The sequence below is a fragment of the Chlorocebus sabaeus genome, chromosome 25 (assembly GCF_047675955.1).
Source record: "Chlorocebus sabaeus isolate Y175 chromosome 25, mChlSab1.0.hap1, whole genome shotgun sequence".
Classification (NCBI taxonomy): Eukaryota; Metazoa; Chordata; class Mammalia; order Primates; family Cercopithecidae; genus Chlorocebus; species Chlorocebus sabaeus.
This window is the reverse complement of record NC_132928.1, coordinates 34,587,667-34,595,218: the sequence shown is the minus strand read 5'-3', so window position 1 is coordinate 34,595,218 and position 7,552 is coordinate 34,587,667. Positions and strand designations below refer to the sequence as shown.

General features: G+C 35.1%; 1 pseudogene; it reads right to left on the bottom strand.

Annotated features, from left to right (window-relative positions):
* Nucleotides 1-6,029: 6,029 nt before the first annotated feature.
* On the bottom strand, nucleotides 6,030-6,927 carry LOC103230388 (large ribosomal subunit protein uL18 pseudogene; annotated as a pseudogene).
* Between the last annotated feature and the right edge of the window lie 625 nt (nucleotides 6,928-7,552).

Genomic DNA, 7,552 nt, shown 5'->3' with positions numbered 1-7,552 from the left:
TTGTTCAGTTCCCGCCTATGAGTGAGAACATGCGGTGTTTGGTTTTCTGTTCTTGTGATAGTTTGCTAAGAATGATGGTTTCCAGCTGCATCCATGTCCCTACAAAGGACACATACTCATCCTTTTTTATGGCTGCATAGTATTCCATGGTGTATATGTGCCACATTTTCTTAATCCAATCTGTCACTGATGGACATTTGGGTTGATTCCAAGTCTTTGCTATTGTGAATAGTGCTGCAATAAACATATGTGTGCATGTGTCTTTATAGCAGCATAATTTATAATCCTTTGGGTATATACCCAGTAATGGGATGGCTGGGTCATATGGTACATCTAGTTCTAGATCCTTGAGGAATCGCCATACTGTTTTCCATAATGGTTGAACTAGTTTACAATCCCACCAACAGTGTAAAAGTGTTCCTATTTCTCCACATCCTCTCCAGCACCTGTTGTTTCCTGACTTTTGAATGATCGCATGCTAAAAACGCTCAATAAATTCGGTATTGATGGAACGTACCTCAAAATAATAAGAGCTATTTATGACAAACCCACAGCCAATATCATACTGAATGGGCAAAAACTGGAAAAATTCCCTTTGAAAACTGGCACAAGATAGGGATGCCCTCTCTCACCACTCCTATTCAACATAGTGTTGGAAGTTCTGGCTAGGGCAATCAGGCAAGAGAAAGAAATCAAGGGTATTCAGTTAGGAAAAGAAGAAGTCAAATTGTCCCTGTTTGCAGATGACATGATTGTATATTTAGAAAACCCCATTGTCTCAGCCCAAAATCTCCTTAAGCTGATAAGCAACTTCAGCAAAGTCTCAGGATACAAAATTAATGTACAAAAATCACAAGCATTCTTATACACCAGTGACAGTCAAACAGAGAGCCAAATCAGGAATGAACTTCCATTCACAATTGCTTCAAAGAGAATAAAATACCTAGGAATCCAACTTACAAGGGATGTAAAGGACCTCTTCAAGGAGAACTACAAACCACTGCTCAGTGAAATCAAAGAGGACACAAACAAATGGAAGAACATACCATGTTCATGGATAGGAAGAATCAATATCGTGAAAATGGCCATACTGCCCAAGGTAATTTATAGATTCAATGCCATCCCCATCAAGCTACCAATGAGCTTCTTCACAGAATTGGAAAAAACTGCTTTAAAGTTCATATGGAACCAAAAAAGAGCCCGCATCTCCAAGACAATCCTAAGTCAAAAGAACAAAGCTGGAGGCATCACGCTACCTGACTTCAAACTATACTACAAGGCTACAGTAACCAAAACAGCATGGTACTGGTACCAAAACAGAGATATAGACCAATGGAACAGAACAGAGTCCTCAGAAATGATACCACACATCTACAGCCATCTGATCTTTGACAAACCTGAGAGAAACAAGAAATGGGGAAAGGATTCCCTATTTAATAAATGGTGCTGGGAAAATTGGCTAGCCATAAGTAGAAAGCTGAAACTGGATCCTTTCCTTACTCCTTATACGAAAATTAATTCAAGATGGATTAGAGACTTAAATGTTAGACCTAATACCATAAAAATCCTAGAGGAAAACCTAGGTAGTACCATTCAGGACATAGGCATGGGCAAAGACTTCATGTCTAAAACACCAAAAGCAACGGCAGCAAAAGCCAAAATTGACAAATGGGATCTCATTAAACTAAAGAGCTTCTGCACAGCAAAAGAAACTACCATCAGAGTGAACAGGCAACCTACAGAATGGGAGAAAATTTTTGCAATCTACTCATCTGACAAAGGGCTAATATCCAGAACCTACAAAGAACTCAAACAAATTTACAAGAAAAAAACAAACAACCCCATCAAAAAGTGGGCAAAGGATATGAACAGGCATTTCTCAAAAGAAGACATTCATACAGCCAACAGACACATGAAAAAATGCTCATCATCACTGGCCATCAGAGAAATGCAAATCAAAACCACAATGAGATACCATCTCACACCAGTTAGAATGGCGATCATTCAAAAGTCAGGAAGCATAACTTTTTAAACTAAGCACAGGTTTTGGAATTTTCTTCTGTTTCTCACAATTTCATTCATTTCCAGGTTTTTTTCCACACTTCTTCAAAGTTGGTTATTAGATTATACATGTATCAGCTAAATTTCTGTTTACTATTTTTCTCGGTACTTTCAAAACATTTTCTAGATGATTTCTTCAGCTTATATTTTAATATTTAATTTATTGAATTTTGATATTTTTCAGAAACAGACAAGACATTTTCTATTTTAGTAGTATAATTTTTAATTGACACATGATAATTACACAAGTTTATGGAGTACAGTGTGACAGTCTAATACAGGTATACAATGTGTAACAATCAAATCAGGGTAATTAGCATATCCATTACCTCAGAGGCTTATTATTTCTTTGTGTTAGAAACATTCCAAATTCTCTGTTCTAGCTATTTAAAAATTATAATACAGTGTTACTAACTATAGTCACCCAACAGTGCTGTAGAACACTAGATCTTATTCCTCCTATTTATAATTTTCTGTCACATATATATATATATATATATAGTATTTATATAATTTTCTGTTTGTTAACAAAATTCTCCAACCCCCATGCTCCCACATTTGCCAGCCTCAAGTAAACACTCTTCTGCACTCTACTTCTATGGGATCAACATTTTTAGCTTCTACTAATACGATATTTACCTTTCTGTAATTGACTTATTTCACTTAACATAATGTCCTCCAGGCTCATGAAGTTGTCACAAGCGACAAGATTTAATTCCATTTTTGGGCTGGATAGTAGTCCATTTTGTGTGTGTGTGTGTGTGTGTGTTTGTGTATATAATATATATCACATTTTTAATTTATACATCTATTTATGGACACTTAGGTTGATTCCATATCTTGGCTATTGTTAACAGTGCTGCAATCAACATGGAAGTGCTGATATTTTGCAGCAACATACTGATTTTCTTTCCTTTGAATATACAACAACTAGTGAGATTGCTGAATAATATGGTAGTTCTGTTTTTCGTTTGCTGAGGAAACTCCATACTGTTTTCCATAATGGTTGTAGTAATTTACTTTCCTTCTAAAAGTGTACAGGAGCTCCCCTTTATCCACATCCTCATAAGCATTTGTTATTTTGTTTTATTTTTGCAAACACACATTCTAACAGGGGTGAGATAATATCTGATTGTGGTTCCCCGATAATTAGTGATGCTGAACTTTTTTTATATACATTTGGCCATTTGTATGTGTTCTCTTGAGGAATGTCTATTCTGATCTTTCACCCATTTCAAAATCAAATTTTTTGTGTGTGTGCATGTGTTTTGCTTTTGAGTTGAGCTCCTTGTGTCATCTGAAAATTAGTCCTTTGTCAGATGACTAGTTTACAAATATTTTCTTCCATTCTGCAATTCTGTATTCACTCTGTTGATTACTTTTTTTTCCTGGCAGAAGCTTTCTAGTTCAATATAGTCTCATTTGCCTCTTTTTGTTTTTGTTGCCTGTGCTTTTGAGGTTTTATCCATACAAGCTTTATCTAGATCAATGTCCTAAAGTGCTTCTCCTGTTTAATTTTTAGTAGTTTCATAGTTTCCTGTCTTACTTTTAAGTCTTTAACGCAGTTTGATTTTATTTTTGTGTATAGTGAGAGAGAGGAGTCAAGCTTTATTCTTTTGCATATGAATATTTAGGGTTCCTAGCTTCATTTATCGAAGAGACTGTCCTTTCCAAATTTGATATTCTTGGCTTCTTTCCAAAAATAAGTTGACTGTAAATACATTAATTTATTTCTGAGTTACCTATTCAGTTCCATCGGTCTACAAGCTGGCCCCCTATAGGAATACAAAGTGTACCCTTCTGAAAGCAAACATAACTATTATACAGTTCTGTGTGCAACTGAAGCAGAATCAAATGACATACAGCACAGATGCTAACAGGTAAAACAATACTAGTGGAATATTTTGAACAACAAAATATACCCCAACGGACATAAAATTCTGGTGTTAAAATAATTGTGTGAACTATTCAACAAGAGCTCAGTATAAAATACAATATTGTTCATTTTAAGCACTGTATTCTAAGTACATATCTAAAACTTATTCATATTGTGTAGGTGAAATTTTATACCCGTTGAACAACAACTTTTCATTTCCATCTGGCCCCCTCCACCCCACTCCTGGTAATCACCATTACACTTTGTGTTCATTGTTACTACCACACACACAGAAGAAAAGGTTGAGTGGAGAAAGAAAATGTTGAAGGTAATGAATATGTTTATCTTCTTTATTGTGTTAATGGTTCCACTGGTGTATTCATATATTCTAACCCAACAAATTATATACATTAAAAATGTGCAATTTTTGTATGTAAATTACACTTTAGTAAAGAAGTTAAAAAGTGTATGTGTGTGTGTTTGTGTGTGTATATTTATAGAGAGAGAGAGAAGATAGAAAGAGATGCTCTAAAATGAACAATTATAAATTTTCAAACTGAAAAAAAGAGACTACTTTTATTTTATAGGTACACATGGCCTCTTTCCAAAAATTTATTCTGTGTTAGATCAGAAAGAAAATTTCCATAATAGTATTGAAAAATTATGCATAAATAAAATATAATTTTATTTTCATTCACCTGTCTAATCTAACTATATTAGATGATCTTGTTACATATTCCATAATATTTTTTCAAAAGATTTATCACAGATTATACTTCCCTTTCATTTAACTAATTAATTGAGGTCCATCTTTTGCAAATGACTATTGGCTCTATGAAAGTAGAGACCACTTATTTTGTTGATCATTTCTTCCCAGGATGTAGCATAGCCTGGAAAAATATAGAACAAAAATCATATTTTAAAGTGAATATATGAATAATAAAGAAAATAAAGGCAAATTTTATTAGCATAGTAATTACAAATTTAGGGAAAAAACACAAAAGAGAAAATCATCAGTTAATCTCAACTAATGAAGAATTAGATACAGAGAAACAAAGGTTGAGGAAATAAAGATAAAATTTGTATTGTGAGATACAAAAAAATAGAAAATAGCAACAGCCATAATAGAAAATTAATATAAGAATATATTTATACCTTAATATGTTAATATATTTAGAAACACACAATCAATCACTTAAAAAACACATATTATTTAAATGATTTATAAAATATATAATAAAAGGAAACCAAAATCTTAAAAGGAGTTTCAAAAAATATTAAAGTATTGCAGCCTGATTACTACTGTACTTCCCAAAATAACAAGACCATTAAATATTACTCAGGTTATTATAAAAATAATTATACTAGATTATTTTGTAGGTGAATACTTGTAAGCCGTTGGTAGACATATGATCGTCACATTTAAATTATTAGAGCTTGATGAAAGGATATAATATCTCAATTTTTATAAGAAAAAATTCCAATACAGTCAAAAGAAAGTTATAGATTAAGCTTATATTTAATATTGATTCAATAACACAAAATATTAGCAAATAATAAACAGCACTATGTTCAGTAATAATATACCATGACCGCAGACCTCATATGGGTACTTTAAGAATATAAGCAGTTTGGGCTGGGCGTTGTGGCTCACGCTTGTAATCCCAGCACTTTGGGAGGCCGAGGTGGGTGGATCACAAGGTCAGGAGATCGAGACCATCCTGGCTAACACTGTGAAACTCCGTCTTTACTAAAAATACAAAAATTAGCTGGGCATGGTGGCAGGCACCTATAGTCCCAGCTAGTTGGGAGGCTGAGGCAGGAGAATGGCATGAACCTGGGAGGTGGAGCTTTCAGTGAGCCGAGATTGCATCACTGCACTCCAGCCTGGGCAACAGAGCTAGGCTCCGTCTCTGGGGGGGGGGGGGGGGCGGGGAATATAAGCAGTTTGATATTAAAAATATTGTTATTTTTATTCTTTTTAGTGGTAGGTTGAATAGACTAAATAATGCCAAATGTTTTCTTTTTCTTTTTTTTTTTTCTGTCCGTAAGTTTATTGCCTGTATCTGAAAAATCATCATAGAAAATTGGTTTAACTCTCAGCAGCCCGCTCCTGAGCTCTGAGGAAGCTTGCCTTCTTTTGAGCTACCCGATCCTTCTTCTGAACAAAGGACATTTGGGGACGGTTCCACCTCTTCTTTTTAACTTCTTTCTTGGCTTCTTTTCATAGACTGGATTCTCTCTTATAGCAGCATGAGCTTTCTTATACATCTCCATCATGTCTGGAGTTACGCTGTTCTTTATGTATTGAGAGAACTGTTTCTTGTAAGCATCTTCCTCTTCTTCCATTAAGTAATGCTTGTAATCTGCAATATTCTGGCCCATGATATGCTTCCAGTGTACTTCTGCATTAAATTCCTTACTTTCAGAATCATAACCAGGGAATCGTTTGGTACTGTGAGGGACAGACAAGCCTCCATCCACAGCTCCCTTCAGGGCACCAAAAACTTTATTGCCAGTGGTAGTTCTGGCAAGGCCTAAATCCAAATAGCAGGTGAAGACACCTGGCTGACCATCAATGCTTTCCAAATTGTATTCATCACCAGTTATCTCCACTTGGCCTTCATAGATCTTGTCCATGCCAAAGCTATTGAGAAGCCTATGGGCCAGCAGCAGGCCAGCACAATATGCTACAGCATAATTTGTCAGGCCAACCTTCACACCGTATTTTGGCAGTTCGTGTACATATACTGTGCAGACTATCATATCCCCCTCTATACAGGCATAAGCAATCTGACAAATGATATCTCTGCTTGTTACACGAACTATCATCCTGTATTTGGGTGTGTTGTGTTTATTTTTATCCGGTATCACCAAGCGTTTCTGAGCATAGTAATCAGTTTTACCCTCTCGTCGTCTTCTAAATTTCACTTGGTATCTCTTAAAGGAGGCCTTATTCTTAACAACTTTAACAAACCCCATCCTTCGGAACAGAGGCCTGCATCTGTGGCTGACAGAGACCTGCAGGCCCAGTGGTGATAGGTGGGGGGGAAAAGACCAAATGTTTTCAATAAGCTTTTAAAATTTAGAGTAGCTTTAAATTTTAAATGTGTACAATGTTTAATTAAATCTGCAACCCAGAGAAAGCTTCTCTACAGATTATTTCAGCAAGGTATTAAACCTAGCACTCATTAGTTAGTATTCCATGGTGTATATATAGCACATTTTCTTTATCCAGTCTACTATCGATGGGCATTTAAGTTGATCTCATATTTTTGCTATTGCAATTCATGCCACAATGAACATCTACATGCATATATCTTTATGATAGAAACTTTTATATTCCTTTGTGTATATACCCAGTAATGAGATTGCTGGGTTGCATGGTAGTTCTGTTATTAGGTTTTACAGGAATTGCCGCACTGTTTTCCACAATGCTTTAAGTAATTTACACACCTGCCAATAGCATGTAAGATGTTTCTTTTTCTCCACAACTTTGCCAGCATCTATTATTTTTGACTTCTTAATAATAGCTATTCTGATTGGTGTGAAATGGTATCTTATTTTGGTTTTGATTTGCATTTTTCTAATGATCAGCCATGTTGACATTTTTTT